At 49.2% G+C, this 18,332-nt stretch overlaps 1 protein-coding gene across 27 annotated transcripts in view; it reads left to right on the plus strand.

Annotated features, from left to right (window-relative positions):
• The window catches only part of Rbfox1 (RNA binding fox-1 homolog 1), a 2,023,047-nt gene that overhangs the window by 769,174 nt on the left and 1,235,541 nt on the right, over nucleotides 1-18,332 (plus strand). The window lies entirely within an intron of this gene.

Here is an 18,332-nt window from a genome sequence, read left to right on the forward strand (position 1 = left end):
CCCCTGGGGCCATCTTTTAAGCTCAAGCCACATCCCAATTGCACCAAATGGGGACCACGCCCCTAAAACTCGAGCCTTTGCAATGATCAAGAAAACAAGGGACAATAAATGTTGGCAAGGATGTGGGGGAAAATGTCCTCATACATTGCTGGTGGGACCACAAATTGGTGTAGCCACTCTGGAAAGCAGTATGGAACTTCCTCAGAAAACTTGGAATAGAACCAGCTATCCCATTCCTCGGTATATACGCAAAGGACTTAAAGTCAGCATAGGACAGTGACCCAGCCACATCAGTGTTATAGCAGCTCAATTCACAATAGCTAAGCTATGGAATCAATGGGTAAAGAAAATGTGATACATATACACAATGGAATATTACTCAGTCATAAAGATGAATGAAATTATGGCATTTTCCAGTAAATGGAAGGAACTGGAGACTATCATGCTAAGTGAAATAAACCCATCCCAAAAAACCAAAGGCCAAATGTTCTCTCTGGTAGGCGGATGCTAACACACAATAAGGGATGCAGAGAGTAGAAATTCATTGGATCAGACAAAGGGAAATGAAGGGAAGGAAGCGGGGACAGGCCTAGGAAAGACAGTAGAATGAATCGGACATCACTTTCCTATGCTCATATATGAACCCACGACTAGTGTCACTTCGCATCATGTGCAAACACAAGAAGGGGAGGTTATACTCCACGTATGTGGGATACCTCAAAATACATTCTACTGTCATGTGTATCTAAAAAGAAAAAATAAAAAATTTGAAAAATAAAATTGTACCTTATTAAATCAAAAAAAAAGGAAAAAAAAACCCCATGAGCCTCCAGGGGACACTTAAGGTGCAAACTATCACATGAGCCACCGTGCTCCTAGACCCCGCCTCCCTGAACACTTTCACACACACAGTCCTGCCCGGCATGCACGAAGCCCTGGGTTCCAGCCCGAGCATGCAAAATGTAGACAAGAGCAACATTCAGACGCTCTGTGGCTGAATACGGGCAGGATGGGGTGGCTACAGGAGCCCCGCGCCCCTTCCTTCAGGGCGGAGACTTCTCGTGGAGCGCTGGGTTTGTTTACAACAGGCCTCTTCGGGGATGCTGTCAGGTGCTTGGTCTTAAGAACGTCATCAAGTGCTCACAGGGTTCTGAATCAGGCACCAGCCAGGCCTTGCAGGGCTTTGTGGGAGATGACGGAGGTGACGAAGGTCACCAGTGTCCAGGTGTGAGTGTTGGAAGGTGGCTTCCCTGGATATTGTCACACACCCCGGACACGGGAGCCATCAGATCCGGTTTCCAGTGGCGGGTTCTGATGGGCAGAGCAGGGCTTGGAGCAGCCCGCCTGGGTCAGAGTCCTGGTGGCCGCTCCCTCCCAGGTCTGTTGAGGTACAAAGACGGGAGGGAGGACAGGGAGAGGACTGTAACCTGAAAGCCCTGTGCTGAGGTTCCTGAACCTTTCTTCACCTCTCAGGCCTGTCCCCCCAAATCCCTGGGGAGCCTGCAGGTCCCAGCGTTGCTGTGAGTTCCCTCGCCACCCTCAGCCCACTCTCTCCATCTCCCTCTGTGCCGTTCACTCTCCTACGCAAGGTGCTCATGCATGTATTTTTAGAACGGATTAAACAAAGGGAGAGGCGACATTTTAAGAAACCTGGAGCCTGGGGTGCGCTTGCACGTTATCTCTTGATCAGACGGAAGAGATGAGGGTGACCTAAGGATCCTGAAAATGGCTGGACCGCGCGCGGCAGCCGACCCCAAAGAGGCCTCCTTTAAAAGAAGAGCCCGGGCCCCCAAAGTGCTGCTCAGTCCCCAGACAGCCCTCCTCCTGCTCAGAGAACGCACACCTCCTCCTCTCCCTTTGTAAGCACATCCTTCCTCTTTGCTAAAATCCCATGTGACCTTGAATTCTCCTCTGGGACTTGTGGAGAGCCTGGGGGGGTCCTGGTGCAGGTCTCCTCTGTCTCTGGGGTGACCTCCTTGGACCCTTTAAGGTGACAGTGTGACCTTGGGCAAGCTGCTGACGCTCTCTGGTGATCTGGGGCTTCTCCTTGTCTGGGCACCTCTTTCCGGGGTTGCTTGGGAGAGGGAGGACGGCAGCCCAGAGGTCGCAGCAGTGCCCGGCAGGAAGTGAGAGTGCCCACGGAAGCCGGCGACATGGTGGCTGTTACCCGGGGTGTGCTGAGATGCGAGATTCACCGTCCTCTCCCTAGTCTTCCACTGAACTGGCGTTTCCAGTGCCTCACGCCTGTCGCTCTCTTAAAAGTCGCCTTTCTATAGCTGTCGTGAATGGCGGGTCTTGTGAACAGGGTGAGAACGTCACCAGTCCCCCATCACCGACCTCAGCGAACTGACCCTTGCAGGTTATTGCCCGTGCCATGTAGGCTTATTGTAGGCCGACGCAAAAGTCCTTTTAAGATGGCAGTGTCCCTGTGATTTTTCGAGACTTCCTTCCAGGGTAGAATCCTGCGCGCACAGCCCGTTCAGAATTGACTTCACAGTGTCCCCATGACGTGGGTTGGCTTTTAAAACCCGGTTCCGATTCTTGAACCACGTGGGATGGAGTCTTAAAACCCACTTTACCATCCTCCTAAATCCTGGGAGCTCGTTCGGAGATGCCGTTGGAAGAGGGAGAGACACGGTTTTCCGTGAGCAGGGGGAGGTCTCCGTGGGCCCCGCCGGGGATGTGTCCTTCTTGGTCTGGCTTCACCGTGCCAGGCTGCCCAGGGTCTGTCTTTTCTCCTTCTCATCCCACAGATTAGGTGCCGGCGACCTTCTGTGGTCGTGTGGGGTGTGAGCCTTACGGCCACCACTTCCTGCTTCCCACAAGTCCGAGAGCCCGGTGACTTCCTGGCAGGGCTCCTGCCCTTGTCTACCCACCGCCAGCACGTGGCTCCTCTGTTGCCCCGCTGCGGCCACCTGGTCCATTTGCAGAGTTGCTGTTAGGGGACAGGCTTGGACCAGGTGCCGAGCCAGTAGAACAGGTGTGGTCCTCGGGGGGCTTTAAGTGCGGGGGCGGGGGGAGCCCAACACGGAGCAGAAACCCACCAGGAATGCAGAACGCAAACGCAGGTGAATGCGCTAAAAACAAGCGTGTTCCTTGGCCTAAAAGAACAAATGCACCTGACTTGGGCTGGGTCAGTAAATAAGAGATAGTTTACTCCCCTTAGAATGAAGAATTTATAAAATAAAAAAAAAAAAAAGAAAAAGAAAAGAAAAAGAAACCTGGAGAAATGCTACCAAGGAATGCTAAGTTTTTAAACAGTTGAGGGTCATAAATAGACTCTTGGCAACTGGCCGGTTCCACTGGCTGGTGCCACACTTAAGTGCCCACGGATGGGACAATGTGGAAAAGCTGCTTGTTTTATTTTTTAGCATCAGCCTGTTAATTTAAAAGTACACGGAGAGGGCATCAAAGGCAGCACCTCCATGTGGAGGCACCTGGGGCCACAAATCTAAGCTCTCCTGGTGGCCCTTGGAAGGGGCTTGTCTAGTTCAAAGCCCTGACTGAGCGGGCAATTGCACTTACTTTCCAGCGTCCCCTGAGGTTGGCCAGTCCCAGGAACTGGACCATCAGTGAATGTGGAGCATGCTGTCCCTTCGCCCCAGGTACTTAAAAATAGACCAGAATTTCCTCCTCGGGCGCCTTTCAGATCCACTCCAGCAGACTGACAAAGGCCCTTCCCAGGGCAGATTTAAAGTGGAAACAACATGAAAGTTTAACAAGGCGAGTTTGTGCGGGTTCAAGGCACTTCCCCTTGAGCTCCCTCAAGTTCACTGCTGGTCGGAGCTGGGTCCCCGGGCATCCTGGACCAATTTCCTGGATGCTGGGATCCTCAGCAAAGCATTGAGGAGGTCCCATCTCTGTCATTGGTTTTCTTCGTGGGAAGATTGGGAATGTGGATTTGCATACCCGTTATGACAGGTAGCTGTGACCTGGGACATTTCTACAGGGATGCTCCTGAGCTGAAGATAAAGTCGGTTGTTTTATTCCCCCGCTTCCTCTAATGTCAGGGACTGAGCCGTTTGCTGCTCTCTGCTGCCCCCTGTTGCTTGTGACAGGGAACAGTTGGTTTTCCCCTGAAGGTGATTCTTAAAATAACCATTACAAAGAGCTTCCTGTAAGGTTGAGCATTGGGTTCCTGGCTTCCTGTGAGGTTGACTGATCTCTGAAACTGACTTTTAAATGGAAGTTGAGCTAAATGAGGAAGAAGGCATCCAGCAAGGGCAGGACTTCCAGGGCTAATGGAACAGCCAGAGGAGGGGTGGTCAGCTGCAGCCCCCTCCCCAGCTGGCCTAGTCCAGCCATGTGCAGCTAGGTTGGTTTCTGGGGATGAGCTCAGCAGCAGGAGTGCCCTCCTTGTCTCTGTTTTTCCAGGTCTGCACCACTGCCTGGAATTGACAGGAGGGAGGGGCTATAGGCATTGGTCAGTGGCTGGTATTTTGAGTCCTCGAGTCAGACCCTGGCTTCCACCCTCATCAGCTATGTGACTGAGTACATTGGGCCAGCTGCGCATCTGCAAGGTAGGAATTAGAGCAGACACTGGTCCAGGGGTGGTGAGAGGCAGCAAGAGAGTTATAGGACCTGTCATTGTTGGTCACTCACTAGTGCCCATGCAATTTTGAACACGATACTTGCATTACCTTTTTAATCCTCATGACATTCTTGTGACCCCTGTTCAATGACCATCCCCCTTTTACAAGGCAGAAAGTAGAGATTTGAAAAGATGCGGTAACATCATCGAGGTTAATCATAACGTCCTCCTGGGGGCTTGTTGTTTGTGGTTTTGTTTCTGTTTTTTAATTTAGGCGATAAACAATAGAAAGCCCTGACACCCTCAGCAAGCACCCTCTTGTTCTCATTGGCCAGGTCTGCAGTGAGTGCTCTTGCCCCACAGAGCTGGGTCCATCAAGGCTTAATCCAAGATCTTGCACTTTGGCCAAGAGCCCCAACACCGTGGGTCTCATATGAAGGGCTTTGCATAGAACCTGGCGCATGGCAGCCCCTTTCTGCAGTTACGCACAGTTGTAGCTGAAAATATGGAGCCAGTCATGTTCTGAAGATCACACTGTGGTGGTGGTGGGGAGGGGGTAGGGCCTTAGCAAATTCTTCTGTGATAATGTGAACGGGCTTCACTAGCTGAGGTCACAAGTATGGGGACCAACGTTGGAAGAAGTTCTCCTACAGGGGACGTTTGGCTTTCATAGCTTCAACCAGATGTCAGTTCTTGTTTGTTCCTCTCCTTGGTCTGGGTCCCTCAACTCCAAAAAGCCTCTTTCTATCTATCCACTTCCATCTTTTCCAGCCCCAGTGGAGAGGATGGGAGTGGGTAAAAATCTCCAAGCAGAAGAACTGGCTTAATGGAGATCTGTGGGTTTATTTGCAGGATTGTGTCAAGAGGAAGCCTCTCAAGAGAGCTTGGGATGTTCTTTTGATTTTCTTCTTCAAAACAATGTTGGATTTTAGAAAACAAGAAAAAAAAGTTAGGTAGAGTTGAATGGCTAAAATGTCGCAGCTTTACCACTCAACATTTTTTGACCTTGGACAGCTTAATCTTCTGGGTGGAATGATAATACCTCCCTCTTGGGGATCTCCTCCCTGAGATAATGTTGGAAAGTGTTATTGCACAGGGCCCAGAACTTCCCAGGGTTCAATACCCCCCACCCCGCCCACCATCGTCATCTCTTAAGTCCTTTAGAGACGTCTCCTTCAGAGATCCAGGACCCTTTCTAATTGCTTTAATAGTCTGAAGAGGGAGGAAGAGAAAGAAAACCACACCACTCTGGTGGTGTGGTGGCTGCGACATCAGCCTGCTCTCTCTGTTTGTGCTTGTGTATCTGGATTCCCTCGTTAGGAGTAAGGTCAGGTGTTCCAAGACCTTGCACAGAGCCACCTGGGCTCGGAGCAGCGGTTCTGTCCCTTATGTTTGTCAGGACAGGCACATTAGAGCCCACAGAGGGGGAGTCTGAGAGCTGCAGTGACTAGTTCACTTTGACCTTCAGCTCTTTATTTGACTTGAAGTGGCTAATGGCCAGGTAACTGGACTCTGAAACGTCTCCGTTTCTGCAGGGTTTTCTTGTGACGCTCAACAGTCATCAGAGCTCATTTGCAAGAAGTGGTTTCCTCTTCCCCAATCCACTTCTGTCCTCAGCTCACTCGCCTCCTTTATTCACTCATTCAGACTCTTTTTAAGCACAGAACTGGGGACCGGATAAAATGTTGAATGCCTGGGGCTCATGGTCACTCTGTCCACTTCTTCCCCTTATAACTTCCGGATCCAGGACCTCTCCTGTTGGATTTAATTCTGAAACCACCGAGTTGTGGGAAGGGAACCACCGCGTGCCATTTTCATGCCGTCTGCCCACGACTGTGCTATTTACTGCTTACTCTGCCCTATGCATTCTGTACTTCAGATTTTTCATTTTCAGACAAATGTTCTGAACATTCAGCACTCCACTTATTCTGTTGACTGCTGAATCGGTGCTGAGGTTGCTCTGCAGAGGGTTGCCGATTACCCCTCTCACCTGTAAAGTCGATGTTCTTGTGACAACAGCATCCTAGTCCACTGAGGATGTCATCTTAGTCATAAGCCAAGAGTGAGTGCAGGGTCATTGATACCTGATGTGGAAGAGACCCCATGTCCGTGATGCTGAATGGCTGAGTACCATGCTTGGTTGAGGGGATGCGGGTGACGTGGGTTGGAGTGTTGTTCTCATCGATATGTGAACTCATTCTCTGGGAGATCACTTATCTCTATTTCCCTATGAAAGATGGATTTTTGAAGAACACTGACTTTTGTGTTAGATCTAAATATGTGCCTAAGTTCATTTCATCACCTTGCACAAAAGCAGATCTTCGGTAAGCTGACCCGAGTAATGCTCCCTGAGGTGTTCTTCCCTTAAGCTAGCCATGAGTCGACTATGACCCAAGAGACAGGCACCATCCTTCATTTTGGCTTTAGTCTCTCCACATCCAAGATCTTCTGATGTATGCAGAAGGAACAGGAACAAGTCCAGGAAGACGCAGAACCGGGGGCGGAGTCCTAACACTGTAGTGCCCGCTGTGCAGGAGGAACCCTCCTAGCACCAGGAGGCCCCCACCACATGGTGACAAGGAGTGAGAGAGCATCCGAAATTCCCCAAGAGGAGGAGAGGGAAATCTAATTTCTGTCACCAAATTTAGGTTATGAGATGAACAGTTAGATTTATGAGGAGAGATTCACACCCCCCTAGGTATTATGCCTTTGGAACTGCTGCCAGGTGAAGAGTGACACACTCTTAGGGAAATTCAGGTCCAGTGAAAAGGCTTTTCCTTGGACAAGAATTATAGCCTGATCCACCCGCCCACGCACATGCAAACTTTTAATTAACTACCATATTCTTATTTAACAGCGGCATTCAAATATATATGGTAGGTAGTCTATGCATACTGAGGTAGAGATATGATAACAATAGAGCCTCAGCTGTGATTCCAGCATCCAAAGATAACCATTGCTAACATGCTCTGCAGAGTTTTTCACTGGGTATACCTACATATGTGAGGACTAGGGATCACTGTACCCTGCTTTGTCTTAACATAGTATGAACATTTGTTTGTGCCATAAATGTCTTTCTAAAATTGCATTTTAGGGGCTGGAAATGTAGTTCGATAGTAGAGAGCTTCCCTAACATGTAAGGCCCTGAGTCTGATCTTCAGCATCACGCACACACATAAACCTAGAACCCCAAAGCCCATTTTGTATAATTACATGTGTTCTATAGTGAGCAGTAGTTAACTAATCCTCCATTGTTGGATATTGACGTTGTTCTCCATATGAAAGCTCTGTGTGTGTGTGTGTGTGTGTGTGTGTGTGAGTGTGTGTGTGTGTGTGTTTAACTTTTATTCGAATCAAGCACATTTTCTCAGTTCCTGGCACAGCCCTAACAAACCTCACAAGGTGAATTTCGGAGAGAAGCAGCACAAGTCTTCCTAACCCACCACATCACCTGTAACAGTGGTCATAGGACACACTCCTCTGATTCCCTCTACCAGAGGATTTACCTCCTCGTTATTTTTTTCCCCCCGTTTTCCAGCCTGGATGCATCAGATGGACCGCGTCATGTTCCTGGGAACATTTCTGCAGCTACTTAACAATATGGAACATGTTGTCAATCAGGGTGTTTTTCACAGATGCCATTTTGTCACACAAATGTTGATTAGCTAGAGCACGGTGGTGAGTCTTCTGATGCGCTTTAGTAATAGTCACTCTGCTCTTAGGAGAGATTCTCTAGATAAGCCTTTTCAATGATAAACAAACAGATAGATCAATCATTCCCTTTCTCACCACCATCCAACCATCATTTATTTCTCCTTCCCTCCCTCCCTCCCTCCCTCCCTCCCTCCATCCACCCATCTATCTACCCATTGAACATCGACCGTGTGACAGGCCATATGTTACATGCTGGGGACAAATAAATGAGCTAGAGTGAATCCTTTATCTCATGGTACTTATAATTTAATGCTATGTCCCTATGATGAGGTTCTAGGATTTGGGGGGAACCATGAGCCACATGAAATTTTGATATATGTGCTCTCTGTACAACCCGTGTGTGTGTGTGTGTGTGTGTGTGTGTGTGTGTGTGTGTGTGTGGACTTTCGTGAAGAAGAGATCTCATTCTTCAGATCCTCCAGAATGCCCGTGATCCTAAAAACAGTAATATTAATGGCTAAATATTGGGGAGACCACCAAGTGGTCAGCTGTCTTGTGGTGTGAGGATGGCTAAAATGGAAGTATGGGTTCTGTGTTCAGGGAGGGGGATCCTAACTGACCTGAGGAATGAGATGCTAAGGGAAGCTCCTTGTAGTGGCTGAGCTGAATCTTGAGGGATGAGTGGGATTGGAAAGATGAAAAATGCTTTGGGGAGACATCAGTCCTGGGCAAAGGGAACAGCACGTTCAAAGGCCCAGAAACATTTATCTAGGATGATCAGCACCTCAGTGGTGGTTTATGGGGAGGGTGAGAGACTAAGGCTGGAGAAGTTGGTATGACCCAAATACCCAGAGGCCGTGTGAATCCTCCCCGAAATCTACAGGAGATGAAACAATTAAAAGATCTTAATTTTTAGACACAAATATTCTTGCCAGGGTCTCTGGCCTTACCTAATAATGATGTATTTGGTGGTCACTGGAGGGCTGTGCCAGGTGCCTCTTCTTGGGCTGTGGGGCCCTTGGGGATGTGTCTGCAGGAACATAAGGCACTGGAATGGCAGATGGCCACCTTCCCAGCTGCAGGTGGGCGGTTGACACACGTGAAGAACACACCCTGTCAAGGGCTTCTTAAAGCCTCGTCCACTTTGCATAATCATCTGATTGGACCTTCTTAGGGGCTTTCAGAGGCATAAATTGCATATCCATTTCCTGTGGCTGCCATCACAACCACAGCCTTAGTGGCTTCGAAGAGTTCCATTGATTATCCTGGAGTTCCGGAGCTCAGTAGCCCTGAGCGGGTAAAGTCATGGGGTGGGCAGGTCTGCCCCTCTTCTGGAGGCTCTCCACCTTAGTCCAGAGCTTGCCTGCCTGTCTGGGGTCCACCAGCAATGGCGGCCCCAGTGCTTCTCCAGCACCTCCCTGGGTGTTTCCGCCCCTCCCTCCCATTTGTGGGCCCACCTAGGTCAACTGATTAGTCATTCCTTCTGCCTCTTTAATCCCCTGTTTCCCTGTGAAGTGTCGTGTCCCTAGGTGCTGGGATTCAGGCAGAGGCACCTGCGGGCCGTGCATTACTCTCTACAGTTTCCTGAGTAGAGCAAACTCCCAGGTTAACATCACACAGCTGTTGAGGGTTAAAGCTGAGATTTGGACCCACGATGTGTCTGGCTCCAAAGTCGGCAGGTGCCGACAGTAAGCCGTGGCCCCATGTTAACCACCAGAGGCAGCGCGAGTCTAGCATTCTGACGACTTCCTAGATCAACAAGTTTTATTTGGAAAAAGTCTAAAGCATCTGCTCACCATATTGGCCTTGACTCTTCAGATTCAGAACACCCCCCTGAAGGCAGGGTTTGCTGTTCCTCCTGACGCTCCGACATCTCTGATGAGCTGCCAGGCCCCTGAGTGAAGTGTACTGACTCCTGGGTGACTCAGCTCTTTCCCTCGGCTTTGTCACCCTGGTGTCCCTGAGCTCTCCAGGTGGACAAGCTGTGGTGGAGGGGGGCTTCGTGGCTGGTCGCCTCATTGTCTTGCTCCTCCTCTGAGAAGCTGAGCCCTTTCTGTCTGGCTGCATCCTGGCTTCGTCACCCTGCCTGCCTCTGCCACTCTCGGTCAGCAACTGTGCGAGGTGGGCAGCACGTGTCTCCCTCTCCTGGGCCTTTGCACTTGGGTTCCTCAACCTGGAAACTTCTGTCAAACTCTTTCTCAAGACTTTTGAATATCAATAAGGTCTTCAAATGCCTTTTCTTTATTTCTTGAATCCCTACTCCACACATAAATGAGGTCACCTCTCACCATCCCTGATCCCACTCCTCCTTCCCTCCTAGAGGTCACCGCCTTTGTAATGAATGTTTTCACAAGACACTTTCCTTTTCTGTGGGGTAAGTGGTCTCCGTCTCTTTTATCGCCACTTTCTCCTCTCGCTCCAATAATTACATTTTAGATAGTGTATAAATATAATAGGTGGTGCTCTAGAATTTTTATGGCTCTTTTTCTCCTGTTACTGGTCTCTGTCCATCGGTCTACCTCTCCACCTATCCATCCATCCGTTCATCTTAACCATTTATCCATCCATCTATCCATTCATTCATCTACCCACCCATCTACCCACTCATCCACCCCTCCATCCACCCATCCACTTACCAACTCTCCTATCACCCATCCACTCACCAACTCACCTACCCCTCCATCCACCCATCCACTCACCAACATTCTCTCCATACACTCATTCACCCACTCTGTCTACCCACTCACCCACCTACCCACCTGTCCATCCACCCATCCACCCATCCAGCCATCCTTCATCCATCCACTCACCAACATGCCTGTCTCTCCACCCATCCACCTACTTATCCACCCATTCTCCTTGAAGACATACTTGAGAGCATTTAACAGTCCTTTTAGATTTTTTTTCATTCTTTTTTTTTTTTATTCCTTCTTCATCCTGAAGTCTAAAGTGGGGACATGGGCTTGGTGGTGAGGGCAAAACACAGACTTCCAATGACAGTCAAAAAACGAATGCTTATACAGCCTTCACCATAAAAATACGGGCCCAGGAGCCCTCTGAAGTGGGTGTTGGAAATGACCCGTCCTAAAGATGGAAAGGCTGAGAGAGCAGCCACGGGAAGTGTCTGAGGCCGTTCAGGAGGTGAGTGCAAGGCCAGGAGGCAGACGGCACCCTCCATCTAGGCTCTCCTGCCTTCCTCTTCCATCTGAGCGCCACAAGTACAGCCCTAGAAAGAGAAGTTCTAAGAGATTGAAGTGGAATGGACACTTCCCACAGGCCCTGTGCTCAGTGTCCGGTAACGTCATCCTAATTCAAATCACTCTTTTACTTTCTTTGTTTTGCAGAGACACTGGTTGGTTAGCCCTTGAAAGACGCGCTGCCATTGACCTCTTCACTGGCTGTTCTGTAAGGTGAAGAGGTGCCTGTGGATGAGTTCAGGTCCTCGTGGTTCAGGATTTCAATATGAACTGATTAAAGCGAGCAGCATGCTGTTTTGCAGAGAATGAGAGGGATTTTTTAAGAACACAATATGCGCTCATGCCTAGAGAAGGGCCTGGCAGGATACCCCACAAATAGGACTGGCAGGTGATGGAGGGCAGGGTGGAATGAAGGGTATTGATTTCATGGGCCTTCAATCTCATCTGCAGTTTTTGCAAACAAAGGAAAGGTATTCATGCCCCGTGTGATGAAACTGTAGCTGGTACAGGGAAAGCAAGCGAAGGACACGGGATGCTCCGAGTACTGTGTGTTCTCGGAAAGGTCGCTTTTCCCCTCCGCCCAGCCCTGCTTGCTTTTGCAAGAGTGAAACCATGCCCTTTATAGCCCATTCATGTTCGGTAGAGGGTTTCTAATTTGATTTTTAAATTAGTGGTCCTCTCGACTACTTACCCCAGTGTCGCCATGGAAAAGGCTTAAAATGTGCCTGAGAAACCTCCTGGGAAACAGACTCTTAGTTTTGGCCTATGTTTTGTTCCAGTGGCATCTCTAAGTGTGTCGGGGGTGCAGGGCAGATCCTCCCCCAAAGTGCCTGCCATGGAGGAGAAGGACCAGACTCTGCCCTCCAGCAGCAGCTTGCCTGTTTTCACACCCAGAGTCACCATCCAGAGACCTTGAGGGACATGGTTTTGAAAAGAGGCTCCTCATCCGACTCATTTCTTTTTGACTCATTTCTTTTTACGGCACTTCCCAGTAACTGGGAAGCGTTGAGCCAAAGAAGAAACAGCTAATATGCAAAACCTAAATCGCGGGGACTCCCAGAGAAAGGCAGGATTAATCAGACCAGAGAGTCGCCCAAGGAGAGAACTGACGTGCTCACAGACGCTGCAGAACCACAGCGGCCAGGTTCCCTCTGAAGCCTGAAAGGAGTTATTTTAGAACAAAGGAAAGGAAGGGCTACTTTTGAAGGCTGTGGGTCACTGACCCCTAGCTCTGCTGCAGCGGCCGCTTCAGATCAGAAACCCTGGGCCTCGCCGGCTTCCTGATTCAGCTCCCCCTCTGCGGATTGTGGCAGACCCAGTGTCAGCCTGAGGTTGTCAGGTGTGCAGGCCCCTGGGTGCCTGGCAGGAGTCCACGCCATGTTAAACGTTATCCTCACTGACACTGGAGGTTGTCAACAGAAATTGGGGTTCGTGAGGTTTAAAGAACCTTGGAGACATGTGGAGTGGCTCTGGGGAAGGTCTGGGCAAATGAGCCACATCAATGTGGTCAGTCCTTCTTGAAGTCTGAAGCAGGTGGCTTCGGAATGTTGTCCCACTTCTAAGGGCAGGGTGTCCGGTGGCTGGCTTAGGTGGCTGGCTCCTTCAGGCCACACGGGCATGGTTGCCACGGTTAGGCAGCGCTGCCGTCCAGTTCCCAGCCCCTCTCACCCTCTTCCTGGGTCCTCACACAAGGGAAAGGGCAGGTGCAGTTGGAAGCGAGTGAAGCTCCTCCGTCTGCCACTCCTTGGGGGAGCAGACACCGAACACGCTCGCCCCGTGGAGAACGCCTCTGCCTTGGGAGGGAGCTGGGAACCAGCCAGCACCTGGCTCTTCTCAGCTCTGATTAGTCCTTCCTCTGAGCTTCTCCTCTGAAAGTGAAGAGGGAAAGAGAAAGACCTGGAGGGGAGACAGCAGAGGAGTTCCAAGGAGACTGAGGCAGAGGCCAGGCTGACCACCCACCCCAGCCTGGCTTGTTACTGAGACCCTCCGGGTTTCTCCGTGACCAGCTGGAAGGGCCTGCACCCTCAGGGTGGGACTGGCCTGGCTCCCAGCACGCCCCCCCCCCGGCTGCAGGCCCGCTGGATCTCAGCTCCCCCGCTGGGGGTCCTGGGTCCCAGGTCCCACCACCCAACCCACAGTAGGTAAGAAGCCTGGCCAGCCCCAGAACTGGCCCTCCGAGGGCTTCAGATGAGGGGGATGCAAGGGAAACAGCACCATGTCTCCCTCTGCCTCCGACTCCATGTTGCCATGGGGACAGGACATGGCTTGTTCATGGTGAATGGCTGGCCACTGCTTTTATATGTGCTCTCATTACTGCACCAAAGTCATTTATAACCTGATGGAAGGAAGTCCCTGGAGAGGAGCATCGGGCTGCCTGATTGTTCCAGGGAGGAAGGAGAGGCCTTCTGCCCCAAGAAGAAGGAAATGGGGAGAAGAGGAAAGAAAAACAGAATGGAAGTTTTAAAAATCAGATTTTTCTGAAACATTCCCCATCTCCCAAGTGCATTTTTGCATCATGTGGTGCCACAGTCTGGCTGGGCACAATTCATGAGCCACTTGTCAAGCAGAAACAAACTTTATTTTTAGAACATACACACCGCACCACACAGCTCTTCAGGAATTCCCTCAGAGCCCAACTGCTACCACCGCTTCCCACAAGCCTCCCAACCCCCCCACTCCTGCTCTGAGGCCGATTGGCTGGGTTGTGTGGGCGGAGCCAAAAAAGTCCCCCAATGAGCAGCTCCGTGGTCTGAAAGGGCAGGGAAACAGCCCAATGAGCATCACCGCAGAGAAGCCAATCAGTTGGCAGCTAGAAGTTTGCTGGGGCCACTGTGAGCCAATCATCAGCTGGCAGCGGGAAGTTTGCTGGCAGCGGGAAGTTTGCTGGGGCTCTCAACATATTCCCCTCTCTGTTTAAACAACAAGCATATGGCTTAGGGACCCTGCTTGCCTTAGGTTGTCCAATACTACATATGGTCCTTACCCGTCATCGGATGAGCTGACCTCAAGGCGTCAGCCTCCTGTCTTAGGTTGGTTGGTACCATTGCAATTGGATCTTACCTGTCATTGAGTACCGGTCCAGCATACAGCCACACCTGTGGATAGGTCCTTGTACCAGCGAGGGGGTGAGGTTCTTTGCCTCACCTCTGTTGGCCCCCAAATTTTAGCTCAACGACCATCACAAGCAGAAGGGAGGAAGATACACCAAGCCAATTGACAGCTTCTTTTGGAAAAATTGTACCAACAATGACACCATCAGCAAAAATACCCCAACACTACCACAAGTCCCTGCACCAACAGATAGTTCACAATGCATACAGGTGAGTTCACAGTGCATACAAGTGACACATAGTCCAGGCAAGTTCTGCAAGCAGTTCAGCAATGGCTATTGCAGAAGCTGTAGATTGGTTTTATCTTTGTCTTCACCGGCACTGGGATGAAGATAGGAATTCTGGCAATAGTGGCTAAAGAAAAAATTATGTAACATTCCAGAAGGCACTAAAAGAAAACAATTTTCTGAACAATTTACATTATCTTGAACAGAATTATTAAATATAATGAAAAGGAAAGGTGAAAGTAAACAAACAAATCTGTTAACCTCCTTTTTTGTTCACATATTAAAACAATCCTCAACAGCTGTTTACCCAATTTAAATTAAACCATTTAAATCACGTGAATAAGAAAAAAAATTTTGGATCCATTTTTTCATGAGCGCTCATCATATATGATATATGGACATACGCACATACAAACATACAACATAAAACACAAGTGTGCACACATAATATAATACATACAACACATAATAGTAAAGGCCTTATAACTTTTTATAGGTGAAATCTCCATTGCAATGTTTAAAAACTCCATAGTCAAAAAATACAACTGATCAGCAAAACATTAACCTAGGTCTGTATGAGCTCAAAAAACAGAATAGAACTTCGTGATGTGGGAAAGGGTAATAATAAAATAGATATTGAAAAAAGAATCCTGGTTCTGTCGCAGATGTAAGGATAGCCAAACTGGAGTTTTGGATATCAGCTTTATGGATTTGAGCCAAATCATCTTCTTTTTGGTCTGTAGAAATCGCTCTAGTTAGTCTCTCTGGAATCCAAATTGGCTGCTGTTCTCCCTGTGGAAACACACAAACAGACCCCCGACTCCAGACAATCACTGGGTCAGGACCTTAGTTAATCTCTCTGGAATCCAAATCGGCTGCTGTTCTCTCTCTACGGCATCATGGGCAAATACCCGGTATTCTACTCCTTTGATACCTATTTTTGTTAAACCCTCCTCCTATGGGGCAATTCCTTTTAAAATGTCCTGTTTGTTCACAATTGTAGCATGTTTTTGGCCTGGCATCTGTTTTACTGCAGCTGCTACAATTTGCCCTTGTTCATTAATGTCTCTGGCATCTAAAGCCTGTTTTACTACAGCTATCATGACTTGCTCTTGTTCATTAATGTCTCTACATAATTTAATATATGTGTTTAAATCTTCATGTTTCCATGGTCTAATGACTTCTCTGCACCAACGATACGCTTGCTCATAAGCCTGTTGTTTTATTAATGGCATTGCTTGTTCTGTATTCCCCAAAACTCTGGTAGCTGTTTGAATAAGCCTATCTACAAATTCAGCATAAGGTTCATTAGCTCCTTGTATTACCTTAGATAATTGACCTTGTAAACCTCCATGTCCTTGTAAAGTCTTCTATGCCCTAACTGCCTCTGCAGCAATTTGTGCATACACACCAGGATCATATGCAATTTGTTGCTGCTGATCCTCATAAGGTCCCTTTCCTAACAACATATCTAGATTTCTCTGAGGATAACCAGCTGCTGCATTTCGCCTAGCTGTCTCTGTGCAAAATTCCTCATTGGCAACCTTCCATAAGAGGTGTTGACCTCCATTTAGCACAGCTTTACACATATTAGCCCTATCTGCTGGCATCATGTTCAAGTTGTTAATGGATTCGACCATGCTTACAGTGAAGGGTGCTTGGGGACCATAGGTTGTTACAGCCTCTTTTAGCTGCTTCACTGTTTTGAAATCTAAAACATGGTGAATTCGCTTTCTTCCTGCTTGTTCAAATACAGGGCATGTTAATACTTGAGGTCCTGTCTCAGGATCCCAACTATCAACTGCGGGGGTTGGGGGCCTCCCAGCATATGGAGGTGGCACTGTTAGTTGGACACTTACGTCCTCTGGTGATAGAAAGGTGTTAGTAGCAGCCTCCTGTTGTAACTTTCCCCCTGATGGGTTTTTCTGCTTTACACTTTCTTTCTCTGACTAGCTTGAGAGACCTTCTCTTTTACTTGAATTTTTTCCTATAACTACAATACAACCCAACAAGATGACGCCAAACAAAACTGAAACAGAGTGAAACAAAAATGGAACCACAGAAAATCATTATATCAGCCTTTCTATCCTCCTGAAATGTCCATCCGTCCTTTCTCCGTATCTGTTCCTCAGATGTGAGCGGTTTTTCTTCTGTCTCACTCATCTCCAGGGACAGGCAACTTAAAAGTGAAGCAAAACAAAAGAGGAATCTTAAGATGGCTCCCCCTCCTCTCGCCCTGCCCTCAGGGGCGAGCAGTTTACCTCATCACTTACCCTCAGTCGTTCCCCGTGCGGCCCACCAAATGCCGCAGTCTGGCTGGGCACAATGCAGGAGCCACTCGTCAAAAGAAACGAACTTTATTTTTAGAATCACACACGCCAAACAAAACAGCTCCTCAGGAAAAACCCTCAGAGCCCAACTGCCACCACCGGCTTCCCTCAAGCCTCTCCATCTCCCCCACTCCTGCTCTTGAGGCCGCTTGGCTGGGTCGCATGGGCAGAGCCAAAAATGTCCCCCAATGAGCAGCTCCTGAAAAGGCAGGGAAACAGCCCAATGAGCATCACCGCAGAGGAGCCAATCAGTTGGCAGCTGGAAGTTTGCTGGGGCCGCTGTGAGCCAATCATCAGCTGGCAGCTGGGAGTTTGCTGGCAGCTGGGAGTTTGCTGGGGCTCTCAACAGTGTGGGACCACGTTCACTCTGTGTTTATTCTTAAACTTATTTGGAGCTTTTTTCCGGTAGCCATTATCCCATTTTCTCAAACTCTCTTGAGGACTGCTTGCTCTCTTCCTATCCTCCAAGGAACTCTACCTGGTTCCTATCTTAGCAACAGTTTTGGGATTCCAGGCCTAAATACGCTCCGGAGGAATTCTCTGCCCCCACCGTGGCCTTGGAGGAAATCATGGATCTTTGGTTTGGAAGGTTTTTGGTTTTGTAATCATTTTCTTTTCATTGTATTTGATTTTGTTCATCCGTGTTCCAGTTGATCAAATAAAGATGTTTAAAAGTCTAACCACGGATTAGGAATCACACTCACCTTATAAAATAAAGGATCAGAGCTGCAGAGAAACCATCACAGGTCATCTATGGGTCATCTGTGTGTCGGATATACTCACCTTGCTCCCCTGGGAAGGAGCTGGAACCCAGCCTCCCAGACCAGCTGAGCCAGCTGGTGGCCCTGGGGATGGAATGCCTGTTGAGCGTGGGAAGACCCATTCTAGAGAAATGCTGCTCGAGTGCTGGTCTGCAGACTTCCAGCCTTCGCACCACCTGGCTGTCTGTTGGATACACAAGTTCCCAGGCCCTGCCCAGACCTGGGGGGCAGGAACCTCTGGGGTGGGGCCAGTGGCCAGAGGCTTATCCAGGTCTCCAGGAGATCCTTGCTGGTATGAAAGTGTGGGGACCTGTGCCCTGGAGACAGCGTTTGTTTTCATTCCCCCATTTCACAGATGAGAAAAATGAGTCCGTGGGTGGGTGGGTGAGTGATTGGACCAAGTGCTCAGTCTGTGGCCAAGCTAGGGTTGGAGCTCTGGACGGTGTCTCCACAGCCTGGCCCACTGTGACTTGAACCACTCCAGGCATGCTGCTCCCAGCTCCTGGCTCCAAGTTCTCAGGC

This window comes from Ictidomys tridecemlineatus, chromosome 10 (genome assembly GCF_052094955.1).
Source record: "Ictidomys tridecemlineatus isolate mIctTri1 chromosome 10, mIctTri1.hap1, whole genome shotgun sequence".
NCBI classification, from domain to species: domain Eukaryota; kingdom Metazoa; phylum Chordata; class Mammalia; order Rodentia; family Sciuridae; genus Ictidomys; species Ictidomys tridecemlineatus.